General features: G+C 37.9%; 1 long non-coding RNA gene across 1 annotated transcript in view; it reads right to left on the bottom strand.

The window, feature by feature from the left end:
• LOC122809425 overlaps positions 1–17,068 on the bottom strand; it is a 57,556-nt gene extending 40,488 nt beyond the window's left edge. Inside the window, exons 1-2 of the long non-coding RNA XR_006365898.1 lie at positions 17,002–17,068; positions 9,537–9,587 (exon numbers count right to left, since the gene is read on the bottom strand). This is a non-coding gene — a long non-coding RNA (uncharacterized LOC122809425). The remainder of the gene's footprint in view (positions 1–9,536; positions 9,588–17,001) is intronic.
• Between the last annotated feature and the right edge of the window lie 2,518 nt (positions 17,069–19,586).

Raw genomic sequence — 19,586 nt, 5'->3', positions numbered from 1 at the left:
CTCTTTTCATGTAGTCCAAGGAGGTACGTCTCAGGTCATTGACACCAGCGTGGACAATGACTGAGTCGTACTTGTACCTGCTGTTGAGAGACCTGAGTGCTTGTGTTATGTGGCGGATTCTAGCGCCCGACAGGCAGCTTACTGTGACCTTCTCCTTACTCAGTCTGGTGAGCGGGACGTCAGTGTGTCTGACTATGGAGTCACCTATGACAAGTATGTTTGGTGTTGTATTTGGCCTTAAGGGCAGTGACTGCTTTGCACACTGATTTTGGTGTTTATGTGTTGCTTGTGTGGTGTATTGAGTTTGCAGTTGCTTGGGTGTCTGATTTGGAGGCCTCTGCTGTTTAGGTAAATTTTTACTCAGAGCCTCCGAGTATGTCTTAGTGTGTTTATGTGTTTGATTCAGTGGTGTGGTTGAGTTATGTGACTCATCCACCTTTGTCACCTCTACTCCCTGCATCCTCACCATTCCTCTATCCTACCTCTCATTCACACACATATATTCTGTCTTAGTCCTGCTGACCTTCATTCCTCTTCTCTCTAGAGCATATCCCCACCTCTCCAGGGTCTCCTCCACTTGTTCCCTCCTCTCACTACAGATCACAATGTCATCTGCAAGCATCACAGTCCACGGGGACTCCTGTCTGATCTCGTCTGTCAACCTGTCCATCACCATTGCAAATAAGAAAGGGCTCAGAGCTGATCCTTGATGTAATCCCACCTCCACCTTAAATGCATCCATCACTCCCACTGCAGACTTCACCACTGTCACACTACCCTCGTATGAATCCTGTACCACTTTTACATACTTCTCTGTCACTCCCGACTTCCTCATACAATATCAAAACTCCTCTCTAGGCACCCTGTCATATGCTTTCTCTAAGCCCACAAAGACACAATGCAACTCCTTCTGACCTTCTCAAAGCTAACATCGTATCTGTAGTGCTCTTTCCTGGCATGAAACCATACTGCTGATCACTAATCATCATCTCCCTTCTTAACCTAGCTTTCACTACTCTTTCCCATAACTTCATGCTGTGACTGATCAGTTTAATCCCTCTGTAGTTACTACAGCTCTGCACATCACCCTTAATCTTAAAAATCAGTACCAAAACACTTTTTCTCCATTCCTCAGGCATCCTCTCACTTTCCAAGATTTCATTAAACAATCTAGTTAAAAACTCCACTGCCATTTCACCTAAACACATTGGGGTCTGTGGGTGGAAGCTCTCCATGAAAAAATGTATTTTGTGTTTATGTTTTGGTAATTGAAAATGTAACCTGTTGGTTTATATCTGTGATTACATTAGCTAGATGATTTAAGTTGCGAAGTAAGTAATCACCAATACGTTTGTTGATGTTTTGTGTCTGTGTGTTTTTATATATTTAGTTATTATCTATCTGTCTATCTATCCATCTATCCATGTGTGTGTGTGTGTGTGTGTGTGTGTGTGTGTGTGTGTGTGTGTGTGTGTGTGTGTGTGTCTGTGTGTTTTTATATATTTAGTTATTATCTATCTGTCTATCTATCCATCTATCCATGTGTGTGTGTGTGTGTGTGTGTGTGTGTGTGTGTGTGTGTGTGTGTGTGTGTGTGTGTGTGTGTGTGCATGTGCGTGTGTGTGTGTTTTTATATATTTAGTTATTATCTATCTGTCTATCTATCCATCTATCCATGTGTGTGTGTGTGTGTGTGTGTGTGTGTGTGTGTGTGTGTGTGTGTGTGTGTGTGTGTGTGTGTGTGTGTGTGCGTGTATGTGTGTGTGTGTGTCTTTGTGTTTTTATATATTTAGTTATTATCTATCTGTCTATCTATCCATCTATCCATATGTGTGTGTGTGTGTGTGTGTGTGTGTGTGTGTGTGTGTGTGTGTGTGTGTGTATGTGTGTGTGTTCGTGTGTTACTTTATAAAGTGCACATTTTAGTTGCAATGATTATCATGAAAGAATGCTTACTTTGGAAGAGATGGTTTCAGATTCCTTGGTGGCAACATTATGTGAAACTAAAGGTTGGATTTTCAGCATTAAGTTGTTATAACAAGAAACTGTGCACTGTTTTAATGGTTATAAAAGAGCACCTTGTTCATTTGGAAGCGTATTTCTCTTTCTATTTTAACTGATTATATAATATTGGACAACTATATTGAAAGTGATATGTCTTAGGTATGTCTTAAGTCTTTTGAAGTGGATAGGCCTGCATTGAAGACATGCAGAAAAAAAGAGTTTAACCCCACTGTACACAGTAATTGTATATCAATAAGGACTGCATATCAACACTAGTGAAAGGTTTAATATGCTTTTGTTAGATGACTGATTTATAAAAATTGCGTAAGCCTCCTCAGTTATGTAAAAAGCAAAACCGCATGGAATTGCAACCAAAACTCTTTTGAAAGAACTTCAAAGCTGTGCTTTCATACAACAGGAAGGGACAATCCCTCTCTAAATCAGTTAAGTAATGACACTTTTATCTGTAGCATGATATTACAAACATTACAAAAAGAAAACAACTAGTAACAATAGTAGCCATTATTTCCATGCCGTATATTTTTCTTTTCAAAAATTTCTAATCAGCCCACCATTACAGAGGCTGCTCATTTCTTGCCTTCCATTGAAACTCCTTGCTCCCCTAGAACATGATTCTGCATGTATTGCTCCCACAATCTCCATGTATATCTATGAAATTTTCTGCTTACCTTTGATAAAGATCTCACTTCTAGTTATTTTACCTAGTTTACAATATCAAGAACTTCCTTGATGTTGGGAATACATTTTGATCTCCATTTTCTGGTAATAACTTTTTAATAGCCAATGACATTAAACATAATAAGGCCTTGCTATGTCCAGTCAATTCATATCCTGTACCCCACATCAAAGGAATTATAGCCTTAGTAACAGCCATTTGCTACCCTAACATTCCTGTCAATGTACTTTATAGGGAATTTTTTGAAATATACCAACTTTCCTAAAAGCATTTTGCCAATTGCTTCTCTTTTTGCAATCACACCTTCAGCGTTTGATATCTTGGGGAACATCCTTTGAAGTCTACTTGAGGCATACAAATGCCTATACAAACATATTAATGTAAGATTCTAAACCTTTTAGACCTTGGTCTATACTTGGTAACCTTATAATTACTTCCCATTGATACTTTGTAAATTGCCTTTCCATTCTGTTTTCCCAGTCATTTCTAACTCACTCTGATTATTTTAGTTATTATGTAAAATTTTATATGCCCTACTAATTATCTTTTTTAACAACATTGTCTTTTCTGGACTCAACTAAAAAGTCTACCAGAACAAGTGATTCATTTCCTTTTCTCTTGCCTGTGTTATCAATTTATGAGAGGGAACACAGTCTCAAATCTAAAGTCCAGTCTTGTGTTTAGCCTCATCCCACTCTTTATTTGTTCCCAGTACCATGGTTTCATTTTTCATTTACTACAGAAAATTCCAGCGACCCCTTGATTATTTTATATACCTCTGCTTGCAGGCACACATATTCTTAAAATCTCCTTTCTTCATTCCTGCACTTCCCTAGTCCTTGCAGTACTTTCTGGTACTTCATTAATATAATTTTACCTATTTTTTTTCTTAACTTCCTAAAAACTTTGTATCCATAATCATAGTTTTCTTTATCTGAACCAATTGAGAACATTGGATATGATCTTGAAATTATTCGCTCAACCATATGCCTGGTAATGAACTATGAATGTTTTGATTTTTATGTTTGTCACATCCTGCTCCCTAAATCCAGGCTTATCACCTCCTACTAAGCAAAAACCAAATGTGGTCATGGGTTGAAGAAAGTGAAGTTTCTATATCATACCTTATAACTCTAGAATCTAGAACAGGTCTTTTCATCGATGTGATAATAATAAATCTGTCCAGGGACTCCTACTTTCCCCAGGGATCTGTCTTGGGACCCCTCCTGTTTGGCATCTACTTCTCTGTGGTCCAGGTAAAGACAAAATGCCTGTGGCTGACCAAGTCTTTAGATGACTGTATGTTGGGTGCTGTCATTGACTCCCCAAATGATGTTAACATACTGCAAGATGGTCTTACAGCAACAAATGTCTGGTGCCAAAGTCATGGCCTTAGGTTAAATGCAAAAAAATGTATTATCATACCATTTGGCAGAAACATGGTCCCTACTGATTACCACATCAATGGCAACCCCCTAAGCACACAACCTGTGGTGAGAGACCTGGGTACTCAGGTTGATAGCAATCTCACATTTGATCATCATGTTACAGCAGTGGTTAGAAAAGCCTTTTACTTGTTGATCTCATAAGTAAAGGGATTGCATCCAGAAAAAAGGAGGGTAACACCTCTCTGTATTCCTCCCTCATTAGGCCAATAATTGAGTATAATGCCTGGTTTGGAATGTACCTTTCCAAACACCTGCACCAAATGCAAAGGCCACAGAAATACCTCACAAAGAGAATCCATGGCCTGTGTGTACAGGCTCAAATCACTATCAGTCTTCATGGTATCCTACAGATTGCCCAAAGGTGATCTGTGTCTCACCTGCAAGATAATATGAGACCCTGTCCTACTAAAGATGCTCCATATCCATACGTCTAACTCCTTGCACATTACCTGCTTGAAATGCCAAAATCTAATATGCGACATCAACAAAACCTGCTGGAGAGACAGATTTGTCTCCCAGACACTTCCCTGTCTCTGGAATAGACTTCCCATGCATGTCAAACACAGTACCTCACTGACCCTCTTCAAATGCAACCTTGATGAGTGGATGGAAAGCCACAAATTTCTCAGAGGTTTCACTTGTGTCCCTCATTGACAGGGGTGACATGTGCTGACTGAGGTTTCTCTTTTGGGGATAAACACTTAGCTAGACTTGTAAGGGGCCAGGGCCATTAGCCTGGTAACCTGCAATGATCCTATGAAAGTGTGGGATCCATCTGTTTTGCATTTATTTTATGCTACTGTTTGTGTCTTTCGGCTTTTCCCGGTTAGGGGTCACCACAGTGGAACTCCAGTCTGCTAATGATTAGTAGAAGATTTTTACGTACCGGGTTACCAGCCCTGACGCACTACCTTCAACAAAGGCACGCCCCATTCACGTATGCCTCCACACAGAAGACGCTCTAGCTGAGAATCGAACGGGACAACGTCTTGCTATGAGGCGACGATGTTACTGCAGCACCACCACCGCAGTTCCATTTATTTTATGCTACAAGACTCAAAAATACCTGACACATGCATACATACATAAAATGGAAAGCTTTATAGCAGGATCACCTCACATTTAAACACTGCTGGGCCATCATTCCCAAACTCATCTACACAAACACACACATGCACACACACACACACACACACACACACACACACACACACACACACACACACACACACACACACACACACGCACACACACACCTGCACACACACACACACACACACACACACACACACACACACACACACACACACACACACACACACACCTTGCAGGCACACACACACACACACACACACACACACACACACACACACACACACACACACACACACACACACACACACACACACACACACACACACACACACACACACACACACACCACTTCTTCACTCTTTTTTATTGTTAGACTTTTGTTGAATGACTATTGCCCACCACTTCCACCCAAAATAACCATCCTGCCTCTAGGTGAGTGCAGGCTTAGGATAGGTGCCCCTAGTAACTGGTGACGCTACTTCCAGAAGGCACAATGAGACCCATTGCAATGCACTTTGGGAATAAACTTATAAACCACACAAAAAAGATTTTAAAGCTCACTCAGGGGTGCACAGTTATCGTCTTGGCATGTAAGGGAATATGTAACAAAGGAAATATAACGTAAAATGTATTTATTAAAATGGCAACTTGAACATAATGAAACCAACTAACAATAATCTCTACAAAACTTAGTCTCTTTAATGCAAATGACATAGGACATAAAAACTGCACATACTAAACGTTATTGTACACAGTTTTTGTTAACTGCATATTATTTTTATAAAATGTCTTGTAAGGATATTTTCTTGTGTGTTTTTCTACATTTCCATTTTGTGAAAGGAAATAGCTGAACACTGCAGTTCTTCTACTTATCTACCTTTGACTGCAATGTTACTACTATTTTATGGCCTTTGGCTTGAGTCATGGCTGACAATGGTGACTGGATCAGTTAGTTTAGTCACTTAAATAATAAATGAAATGCATAAATAAGGATGTCTATACATAAGCTACATGACAGTTTATTTATTTGATGTTTAACCCTGGTAGAGCACTGATCTCAGTGGCCAATTCAGTCTCAGCCCCGACGTGTAAAGTAATAGAAATAATGAATACAAAATATTACAACTGATTAAATATATGTAAGTATGAGAAGTAAACTGCAACATTGTTACAAATTACTCTGTGCATGCATGCACAGATTATTGTGAATAAAGCAGCACTACATAATGAGCTATAATTACATAAATACATGATATGCAACATTAAAAAGGAAACGGGAGATCAGGAGAACAGGAAGTAAAGTAATAGAAACAATGAATACAATATATTACAACTGATTAAATATATGTAAGTATGAGAAGTAAACTGCAACATTGTTACAAATTACCCTGTGCATGCATGCACAGATTATTGTGAATAAAGCAGCACTACATAATGAGCTATAATTACATCTATACATGATATGCAACAATAAAAAGGGAAACGGGAGATCAGGAGAACAGGAAGTAAAGTAATAGAAACAATGAATACAATATATTACAACTGATTAAATATATGTAAGTATGAGAAGTAAACTGCAACATTGTTACAAATTACCCTGTGCATGCATGCACAGATTATTGTGAATAAAGCAGCACTACATAATGAGCTATAATTACATAAATACATGATATGCAACAATAAAAAGGGAAACGGGAGATCAGGAGAACAGGAAGTAAAGTAATAGAAACAATGAATACAATATATTACAACTGATTAAATATATGTAAGTATGAGAAGTAAACTGCAACATTGTTACAAATTACCCTGTGCATGCATGCACAGATTATTGTAAATAAAGCAGCACTACATAATGAGCTATAATTACATCTATACATGATATGCAACAATAAAAAGGGAAACAGGAGATCAGGAGAAGAGGAAGTAAAGCAATAGAAACAATGAATACAATATATTACAACTGATTAAATATATGTAAGTATGAGAAGTAAACTGCAACATTGTTACAAATTACCCTGTGCATGCATGCACAGATTATTGTGAATAAAGCAGCACTGCATAATGAGCTATAATTACATCTATACATGATATGCAACAATAAAAAGGGAAACGGGAGATCAGGAGAACAGGAAGTAAAGTAATAGAAACAATGAATACAATACATTACAACTGATTAAATATATGTAAGTATGAGAAGTAAACTGCAACATTGTTACAAATTACCCTGTGCATGCATGCACAGATTATTGTGAATAAAGCAGCACTACATAATGAGCTATAATTACATAAATACATGATATGCAACAATAAAAAGGGAAACGGGAGATCAGGAGAACAGGAAGTAAAGTAATAGAAACAATGAATACAATATATTACAACTGATTAAATATATGTAAGTATGAGAAGTAAACAGCAACATTGTTACAAATTACCCTGTGCATGCATGCACAGATTACTGTGAATAAAGCAGCACTACATAATGAGCTATAATTACATCTATACATGATATGCAACAATAAAAAGGGAAACGGGAGATCAGGAGGAGAGGACGGAAAGGAGGTGGGAGGATTTAAGAAGCAGGGGTAATATGCTGAGAGTAGAGTTAGACTTAGCATTTTGTTACACGAGAACATTAAAAGTGAAACATTAAAAATTAAATGGCAGTAAATTGTGTTATTATGTGACCAGAAGGAAGGAATGAAGAAAATTCATTTTTGACTGAAACTATATATATATATATATATATATATATATATATATATATATATATATATATATATATATATATGTGGGTTACCTTCATTTGGTCGACAGTTCATTCCACTGACAGTGAAATCAGCAGGACCAAATCATTAAAACTTCATTTCACTGACAACTCATTTCACTGACACTGATTTGTCGACAGTTCCCCCACTGTAGAGTGATCCTGAAGTTAGAATATATAGTAAGGGAAGGTGTGGGGGGTACAACCCCCACAATGGGAGGTGTGGGGGCAAAGCTCCCCACATATAATAAACATTATACACTATATAGATGTATACTAACAAGTGCAATGAATAACTGTTTACAGAAAACAATATAGATCTAACACCAGGATCGCTCTACGGTGGGTAACAAGCGATATCTAACTGTCAACGAAATGAGTTGTCAGTGAAATGAATTTTCAGTCATTTGGTCTCAGTCAAATGAGTGTCAGGGAAACGAACTGTCGACCAAATGAAGGTAACCCATATATATATATATATATATATATATATATATATATATATATATATGTGTGTGTGTGTGTGTGTGTGTGTGTGTAAATATATATATATATATATATATATATATATATATATATATATATATATATATATATATATATATATATATATATATATATATATATATATATATATATATATATATATATATATATATATACTTCTTCAAATAATAGACAGGAGATAATGTCTTTCAAATGTGATTGGTTGTGATTTATGAAGCAGGGATACCATGCTAAGAACAGAGTTAGACTTATTGTTCTGTTACATGAGAACATTAAAAGTGAGACATTATTTATTAAGTAGCAGTAAATCGTGCTATTCTCTGACCAGAAGGAAGGATGAGAATTAATTTTTGACTGAAACTATAGGTAATTCTTCTTCAAATAATGGACAAGAGATAATTTCTTTCAATGTGATTAAAGTGATTCCAAAAGTTTTGGGTCATAAATTACAAAAGCAGTGTTTGGTACATTGCAATTTGTTGGGAGGGGTAAGTGTGATGCCCAATGTGGTCATACCCTCATGGGTGATGGGCTGTAATCTTTAGTGTGTGTTTAGTAGTCTGAGGAGTAAAATAATCAGTGTTTTGGGATTTGAGGAGTTGAGAGTCAAATAGTAGGTATTAGTATCGATATACAAATAATTGTGGAACTACTGTTGATATTTTCTGCCTTGTAGAAGTCTATTTGTGTCTTTCGGCTTTTCCCGGTTAGGGGTCGCCACAGCGGAACTCCCATCCGCTAATGATTGGCAGTCAATTTTTACGTACTGGCTTGCCGGACCTAACACCCATTCACGCATGTCGCCACACAGAAGACACTCTAACTGAGAATCGAACGGGCAACGTCTAACTGTGAGGCGACAACGCTACCGCAGCACCTAGTACTGTTGATAATTTCTGTTTGGTTTTACATCATTGTTTCATGTCTTCCTAAGTCTAATAAAAACAGTTTGCTTGATTCTAGTATGATCCAATTACTAACAGTAGTACTTCTGCCAAACAAATAAAGAAAATATACTCACTAGGACCAGAAGCAAATGCAGCAGGTTCTATTTCAATATTCTGTGAGGCATCTAAAAACACATAAAATATTTTATTACTCAGATAAATAAAAACATTCTGCAGTATATTCATTAGCACTCACTCCTGTATCACCAGAATAGATAAAAGCTGTCCCAGATCACCTTCTGTTTTTTAAGCTGATGGCCCACATTTCCAATAAATTTCTACTGTCCCAGACTTCTGTTAGCATATCATTATCCAGGGATGTTGTATAAATGACTACTACTTTCACCATTAATGTTTTTCCACAAAACTCTGAAATTAAGGCACTACAAAACATTTTCTGAACAATTTAGATAAAGGACTGGATCATTTTATCTTTTTATTCCCAGTGCATATTACTTTTGCTAAGGAATTTGCTGCATTTAATTGATAACATTTAAAATTATTTAGAATGCCAGGAAAGAGCACTACAGATGCAATGTTTGCTCTGAGAGTGTTGATGGAGAAATATAGAGAAGGTCAGAAGGAGTTGCATTGTGTCTTTGTGGACTTGGAGAAAGCATATCATAGGCTGCCTACGGAGGAGTTGTGGCATTGTATGAGGACATCAGGAGTTGCAGAGAAGTATGTAAGAGTGGTACAGGATATGTACAAGGGTAGTGTGACAGTGGTAAAGTCTGCAGTGGAAGTAACAGATGCGTTTAAGGTAGAAGTGGGATTACATCAAGGATCGGCTCTGAGCCCTTTCTTATTTGCAATGGTGATGGACAGGTTGACAGACGAGATCAGACAGGAGACCCCGTGGACTATGATGTTTGCAGATGACATTGTGATCTGTAGTGAGAGTAGGGACAAGGTTGAGGAAACCTTGGAGAGGTGGAGATATGCTTTAGAGAGGAGAGGAATGCAGGTCAGCAGGACTAAGACAGAATGTGTGTGTGTGAATGAGAGGGAGGATAGAGGAATGGTTAGGATGCAGGGAGTAGAGTTGGCGAAGGTGGATTAGTTTAAGTACTTGGGATCAACAGTTCAGAGTAATGGTGATTGTGGAAGAGAGGTGAGGAAGAGAGTACAGGCAGGGTGGAATGGGTGGAGAAGTGTGTCAGGAGTGATTTGTGACAGACGGGTACCAGTAAGAGTGAAAGGGAAGCTCTACAAGAGGGTAGTGAGACCAGCTATGTTGGATGGGTTGAAGACGGTGGCATTGAAAAAAAGGCAGGAGTCAGAGCTGGAAGTGGTAAAGTTAAAGATGTTAAGATTTGCCCTGGGTGTGACAATGATGGACAGGATTAGGAATCAGTACATTAGAGGGTCATCTCAGGTTGGACAGTTTGGAGACAATGTCAGAGAGGTGAGATTGTGTTAGTTTGGACATGTGCTGAGGAGGGATGCTGGGTATTTTGGGAAAAAGATGCTAAGGATGGAGCTGCCACATAAGAGGAAAAGAGGAAGGCCTAAGATAAGGTTTATGGACGTGATGAGAGAGGACATGCAGGTGGTTGGTGTGACAGAACAACATGCAGAGGACAGGAAGAAATGGAAACAGATGATCTGCTGTGGTGACCCCTAACGGGAACAGCCGAAAGAAGAAGAAGAAGAAGAATGTTTATTGAAAGAAAAGTCTTAATACATAACAAAACTGTGAAATATTAAAAGCTGATATTGTACTGCTGTAAAGCAAATAAAAATTAATCTCTCATGTAGGTGCAACTGAAACTGAAAAATAATAAAGACAAAAGTAGATATGAGCAGAGACTGGAAACTGTAAACTAATAGAAAATTAACTTTAAGCATTTTTGTCTCGGCTACTACAGAGATTTTTGATAGAGTGATACACTCTTGCCACAGGGTTGGCTTTCACCTTAAAAATCCATTTCTTGGCTGTAGCCTTCATAGCCAGTGTACAGGAATGAGCACTAGTAATGCAGTGACACTGGGGTTCCTGCAGTGATGTGGGTAGCACACCCCTCACCCTGGGGTTGGTCAAGTCTACATAGCTGGAATGCAGACAGGGGTACAAAACACCTCCATGGCTGCCTGGATGATGACCCCCTTTTGAAATCTTTCACTCCAATGGTTTGCAAGGATTCCCAGTGGAATAGAAAATAAAAAGGCCCATCCACTTGCTGGATGGTTTGATGGTCAGCATACACATGAAGGCAAAAAGAAAGAAAAGAAAATAGAATAGTTTAAAAATATCCTTTAACTGGTATATTATTTGGATGATAGGCTTAAAATGGCTAGCAAGGGCAATTAGCCTAGTAATAATCTATGAATGAATCTATGAGTTTGTATTCACAGACCTCATGCAAAAAGACATCCCCAATGCACCTCTCATTACTGTGTGTAACAGTTTAGGACATATGAGTAAGAATGGGAGCTGCTAATTAATTTCATACTTTAGCCCTGGGGTTGTGCCATCACCCTCCATGTGTTTACTGTATGACTCTCAGCACCAAGATGCAGCTGTTAGTTCACTCCTGAAAAAGACACTTGTCCATTGCATGTAATAGGTTAGCACAGTTAACTTACATACAAATTATTATTATTACCTCTGAGTCAGTGAAATCTGAAATCTGGTAGGGAAAAAAGCCATTCTTCAAAAAGTGTGCCTTCACATTCCATTATATAGAATGTCCTGTTTCCAGAAATGATATTTGGGACTGATATATTTCATGGGTTCAGAAGTGAGTACTAATGTAATGACCACTATGGTTTTTTTAAGCTAGCCATGCATCCCAAAGCTCTGGCAAGTTTTGGCTTTTATAGTGTATTCAGATCCATCTTGAAATAGAAGTAAAGCTGGCTTGGGAATCTGTTCATAAATAGAGGGGCCAACAATCTCCATGGTATACAAGGATAATGTCCTGACCCCCCCCCCCAGATGACTTGAGTTCAAAGAGCAGTTTGCACACATGTAGCAACTGGCATCTGCTTCCAGCTCACCCATCCTGGGGGAAGAAGCCAGCTCTGCCACAGCAGAAGGGTTAAAACTAACTGGTGCACTAGATGTTACCTGGTCGAGTTTGGCTCTGCTGAATCTGCACTGTCACAGTGCATCTCACAACAGCTGATGGGAACTCTGAGTGTGAAGTCATGTTTTCCCTCAGAATACAGCAATGCCAATAGGAAGGGTAAAATAGTCCACCAGAACAAGGTAGCTGACCCCATTCTCTGTCACCTGGCCCAGCAGTGATCAGAGAGTAGATTAGGATTTCCAGGCAAGAAAAAATGGAGTATAGAGCTCTCTACTAGTCCTGAATCCTGGAATGCCCAGCTCTCATACCCTCAGAATGAGTGGGCTGATAGGGTGTTAGTATAAGCCACTGGGCAAAGTACTGGAGGAAGCAAACAAAAAATTATTTACATATAAATTTGCAGAAATTAATTTCACCTCAGCTGAGGGTGTTCTTGTCACTGATATTAGTGTATGCACTTCACCTGATCTGCAGTAACCTAAGATTTGATTATATAAATTTCAGGAATGGAGGAAATATGGGCTGAGATTACTGACAGTAACTATCTACTGCCTGCTCATGCATGTGATTCCTGACTGACATGCTAAGTGTCATAGGTTCATAGGTGCATACTAGCATATAACCACTCAGGAATGGAGGACATATGGGCTGAGATTACTTACAGTAACTAACTACTGCCTGCTCATGCATGTGATTTCTGACTGACATGCTAAGCATCATAGGTTCATAGGTGCATACTAGCATATAACCACTCAGGAATGGAGGACATATGGGCTGAGATTACTGACAGTAACTATCTACTGCCTGCTCATGCATGTGATTCCTGACTGACATGCTAAGTGTCATAGGTTCATAGGTGCATACTAGCCTATAACCACTCAGGAATGGAGGACATATGGGCTGAGATTACTTACAGTAACTAACTACTGCCTGCTCATGCATGTGATTCCTGACTGACATGCTAAGCATCATAGGTTCATAGGTGCATACTAGCCTATAAGCACTCAGCCTTTATAAGCCTAGTCAAGTATCTGAATTGTATCCATCAAGTGTATGTGCCTTAGAGGGTATTTTAAGGGTTATATGTAAGCTATGGCAAGATTTACAGGCTGCTTCTGTCCATTAGAGACATAAGTGCTAGACCCATGGTGTATTTTTAATTTCCCTTCCACTAGTGCAGGATTCTTTTGAATAGGGTTAAGGAAGAGATCTGTTTTACATAGATGGGAAGCCTGTTGCAGAGAAGGGGAGTTCTGTGAGACACATGCCCATTCCTTCAATGTGTCTTAGTTCTGTCACAAACAAAGTTTAAATCTATATATGGAGTAATTCTTATGTTATTTTTTTAAGGATATGTAAAAGGTCCATCATAGTGGCATATGAAAATGCCTTTTATGCCAGGTTTAGAGCTAGTGCTTTGGAGCAATCTACATGGGACAAGCTGCTTGCATCCTGTATTCTTTTTTACTGAAAACTCTGTGAACATTCCAGTTGTTACATGTACCTGGTCAAGTACATACCAAAGGAAGCTATGTACTCACTGATGGTCTAATACAGTGGAATGATGACTTCCTTGGAACTAGATGCCATGCCCTTGCTTATAATTTGAGCAAATTAGGATGATTTCTTTATTACCTTAGATACATGTTGGTTGAAAGTCAGGTCACTATCTACATATGTACACAAATTTCTGACTATTGGTTGTACTCACAGGTGTTTGTTATTAATGTGGTAATTTCCTAGGTTGTCTGACTTCACAAAGGAGAATAGTATGCAGTGCTTGGCACTGTGTTTTAAGCTGTGGTTTTGGCACTGTTCATTTGTCTGTTAGCCCATCCTGTAGGATGTTTCTGTCATGGGGCTTTCTATGACTGCTCATAATCTGCAAACATCTGCAATCTTGATCAACCAGAGGTCCTTGATATTGTCCTTGACTTCTGAAAAGTAAATTCCAAAAAGGAGCAGACCCAGCTCAGAGCATTGAGGGTCTCCAGTAGTGACCAGCCTTTTGTGGAGGCAGCTTCACCTATACTAAATCCCTGGGTCCTATCTGAGAGCCAGTGTGCAACATAGGGGTTTATGCCTATATCCATAAATGTGTTTACAATGCTTGACTGGGGTAATGTATCAAATGCCATATCCAAATCATCATAGGCAGCATGCACCATTTGACCTCATCCATTGCTTTATTGACCTTCACAAAGAAATCCACCAGATTCAGTAGGCATGACAAAACTAAACAGGGTTATATCCAATGTTTGAAAGTGTTCTATGTCTTTATTAATCATTTCTGTGATAATTCATTCCATGGATTTGCATATGAGACTAGTCAGAATTATGGATCTGAAGTTTCCAGGGTCCATTGATGGCCTACCCTAGTGTAGAGGGATGCCCATCACAGTTCTACATTCACATAGCACAAAGCCTGTCTGGAGGTTCTGTTTAAACACAGAATCCAGTGCTCTTCATAGGTAATGTTTCAGGCTATTTAGGAGGTATCCTTGGATATTGTTGGGGTTCTTCAATGCAGGGTTTTTGGCCTTTGAGAGCACATCTAGGACATGCTCAATAGAGGTAGTTAGGGTGTCTATTCGATGGTATTTCCTGGGGGAGTTGTGGGAGAGATGAGGTAAAATTGGAGCTGAATTTATTGGCCAGCAGATTTTCTATAGTTTCCAGCTCTTTTTAGTTGTTTCAGTTTACAATCCATTTGACACACTGCTATGTACTGCCTTTGAAGTTCCTGACTTAGTTTTCTACATAGAAAAAACGCCTTGTAGTTCTCCATTATCTGGGAGGCTATCTTTACCTCAAATTTAACTGCAGTAGACTTAATTTACCCTCTTAGCTGTTTGTTTGGATTGATGACCATGTTTTACCATGTTGAGTATAGCACTTCCTAATCTTGGTTATGACTTTCTTCCTTTTGTAGTACATTCTGTTTTTTTCCTTTTGTTGTGCATCCTGATTATGTTTGGATTCCACCAGGGTGTTTTAGTTTCTTTTGAGTTTATTTCTTGTAGACTTGGATGTCTCTTTTGCATTTATTGGCATAATTGTGCAGGTTTTCAATGCAAAATTCTGCCTAGGCAGCTGTGTTTTCAGAGTTTGGGTGGGGCTTTAAATTTGGACAGGTTATCATTCAGTAGTCGGACATTTGCCTTAGAATTCTTCCTACATGTTGAGGGTTTAGTTCGGGTCACAGAACTGATTTTTATTACGATGGAGTCAGCTTTGTTGTCTGACCTTACCAGAGAGGGCACTTTGTTATTGGGAGTTGTACAGCATTCTTCTATCTTACCAGGTGGAGTGAGTTTGCACCCCTAGTGGACACATGGATATTTAATTATTTGTATGTGTTGACCAGGACACTACTGGAAACATTTTTCTGTGCACCATGGGGATGCATCAAATGTCCAATCAGATCAAAAATGACACTTAGCAGTCACAGTTTGAATTTCCCATTGTCAGACAAAACTATTTTTTAACAATTGCACATACAGTAGTCACAGTACTATAGTCAGATAGAATACAGACTGCTTAGAAATTACACAATAAATGTAGAAAATGTGCTCTGAGTTGAAGGATTTAGGGATATATTTGACTCCAGTGTTGCAAAAGCACTTGCACTTGGCTTCTTTGAACAACATGTACTGTACATCTGGGAGAGGTTGAGGGGGAGATGGAAGAGATCTTATATGTAAAGGGATAGCAGCCCAGATTTTAAGGACAAGGCTGATGAAGCCATGCTTAATGGAGTGCAGTTTGTGAGCCTGAAGAGTAGAAGTGTGTTGTGGGAAAGAGCTAAGATTCCAGGGATGGTTTTGTCATGTACTCTGCCTGTCAGGAAGTGGAATGTGCTAAGGTTAGTGACTCTGAGAAGAAATCTTTTCATAACCAAAGTGCTTATTAATTAGTTAGCCCTTTGGCTTTATCAAAGTGGTGTTTTCTTTTGCAGATTGGGTGATAAATTTGCAGATGTCATTTTAGGTAAATTGTAGAGTGTCAAGATTCTTTTTTGATGCGGTGACCAAGATAGGGAGATTGTATTTCAGTTGGGGAGAATGAAACCTTTCCCACTTGCAGCTCCTCCTTCATGGGAAACTGAGAAATTGTATTGGATTATATGATTTCATGTCATGTCAGTGTAAAGTTGACATTGATGCATTTATTAATTTCCTGTGGTAGTGCCTCTTTTAATACCTAGATATGAATAAATGCAATTGATGTAAAGGGTACATTTTGCTCAACACTTTGCCATTTACAGTTTTTTAGTAACATTTATGGTTCTATTGATATGAACATTGGAACTCTAAGGCAATAACTTCATTTTTTAAAAGACACGGGCCGTGGCCATTGGGAGATAAAGTACAAACACAAAAGAGCTCCACTGAAGGGAATGAGTTAAGGAGACAATATTATCAGACCAGTATCTTCACCACTGTACAAACAGGTAAACAATTACTTCTATGTGAAATAAGTGAAAAAACAGAAAACACCTTACCTAACACAGGCATCACTATAACAGCAGGTGCATCTCTTTTCTGGATATCAGCTACAACTGCAAAGAAAACAGTTTTCAAGGGTTACAAAAATATAATAATATAAAGCACAGTTTGTACTTCCTACAACTTGTTAGCATATAAACTTAAACCCAGCAATGATATAATACAGATTAAGCACAAAGACAATAGTGGAGATGATAAATTAATACACAGTTCATGGAGGTAGCCTGTAGCATATGTTATGGCTATGCCATAACACACAACATAGAATCCCAGATAATTTTCAGTGTTTTATCTTCCCTTCTTCCAAATAACCCTGTCCAGTCACTCCACTACCTGCACCCATTCACCCCACCTATTTCATGGGGCAGGAGTCAGACATCCTATTTCCAATAAGACCAGTATGGTGCATTAAGTCCTGTGCAGGAAGCTCTAATGACCTGTCCATTTTTCTGGATGTGAGAGTCAGTTGGTAGGGAAGTGATTAGCTAACTGATTTGTCAACCAGCATGCAGCCTACACCTAGGCTGCCTATCGTTCTCATAAGTGTAGGAGGTGTTTGTGCTCCTACATATACCTGTATTCCCCAATTCATCAAGTAAGTCCCTGCCCTACACAGTCCAACCTATCATGGTCACTAAAGAAAATCAGTAGACCCAACCACCACTAGGGGTGAACAATGCCTCAGGCCAAACAACCTGTTCCCTGAGGATGAGTGACCTGGTTGCAATGATCAAGCCATCTACTCCTACCTACTCTCTCAGATGCTTATGTCCCTAAGATGCACTTTTCTTTTGTGATAACAACAACTTTTCTGATATTTTTTTCTGACAGGAATACACTTCCTTGTGAGGTCATCAGTTACATCATAAGTGCCTTGTAATACATGTAATATTCTTCTAGTCTTGTTATGTCTGATGTCATATTCTATGCGCTCGTATTTGCTTTTCATTTTGTCTCCACATTACATCATAGCAGAAAGTATCATTCTTAGTGTAGTTCGCCTTATACGTCTGGTGTCATTACATCCCAAACGTTATTGAGTCATACTCTGCCATCCAATAAATGCTGCACAATGTCTCATTTTAACCAAACTCTTCCTCACCATATAACCTTTGATTTTTTTCCCTTTTTTCAAAACATCTAAACAAAGATTGGTCTGGCATTCTTTCACATTGTTAAATATATATATATATATATATATATATATATATATATATAGATAGATAGATAGATAGATATATGTGTGTGTAATTTTTTTGTACTGGGCTGAATTTATTCTTTCTTTTGCAAAGGAAACTGATTTATTTCTGAACATTTTAATTGCACAGCAGGCTTAAACATTCACAAATGTGTTTTTCTTGCAAGGTATACTCTTTGTACTATAAAGAGTACATATTTTTTTCTTAATATGTTAGAAACATTGGGGCTTTATCCATATTATGTCTATAACCGTCTAGATTAATGTCTTAAAAACATGTATACAGCTTGCTTACACAGAGGATTGCAAATATAAAGACAATACCTCTAATATATATATATTTTTTTTACTGAGTAGTTAAAAAGGATACAAGCATTAACTTTGTGGGCAACAGCTCAAGTGATATGACCATTTTTTAAATATCAGGCAGAGTGGGGATAGCAATAAGTATCAGTGAGTACAAAATGGAATTTATGGGCTTGCCCCCCTGCTTATATTTGAAGAAGTGCAATATGGTTTGTTTTTACTTGTTTCAGTAAGTAGTTGTGCTGGAATATAGTACATGTTGATTGCCTATGTTTTTTCAGTGTTATGGGATTCAATGTTTTGAGTTTTCAGTGTTTTGAATTTTCAAGATTTTGATCTCAGTGTTTTGAATTTCAACGTTATGACCTTTCAATCTTCTAAAGTGAATCCATATGTGTGTGTGTGTGTGTGTGTGTGTGTGTGTGTGTGTGTGTGTGTGTGTGTGTGTGTGTGTGTGTGTGTGTGTGTGTAGACTAAAATAATACATTATACATGCTGTACATGTATTTATCTATACATTATACCTGCTATACATGTATTTATCTATACATTATACCTGCTATACATGTATTTATCTATACATTATACCTGCTATACATGTATTTATCTATACATTACACATGCTATACATGTATTTATCTATACATTACACATGCTATACATGTATTTAACTATACATTATACCTACTATACATGTATTTATCTATACATTATACATGCTGTACATGTATTTATCTATACATTATACATGCTATACATGTATTTAACTATACATTATACATGCTAAACATGTATTTATCTATACATTATACATGCTATACATGTATTTAACTATACATTATACATGCTAAACATGTATTTATCTATACATTACACATGCTATACATGTATTTATCTATACATTATACATGCTATACATGTATTTATCTATACATTATACATGCTATACATGTATTTAACTATACATTATACATGCTAAACATGTATTTATCTATACATTATACATGCTATACATGTATTTATCTATACATTATACATGCTGTACATGTATTTATCTATACATTACACATGCTATAC

This window comes from Protopterus annectens, chromosome 8.part0 (genome assembly GCF_019279795.1).
Source record: "Protopterus annectens isolate FY-2018-M chromosome 8.part0, PAN1.0, whole genome shotgun sequence".
In the NCBI taxonomy this organism is placed as follows: domain Eukaryota; kingdom Metazoa; phylum Chordata; order Ceratodontiformes; family Protopteridae; genus Protopterus; species Protopterus annectens.
Note: the sequence above shows the minus strand (reverse complement) of the source record. Positions and strands in the feature narration are given on the sequence as shown.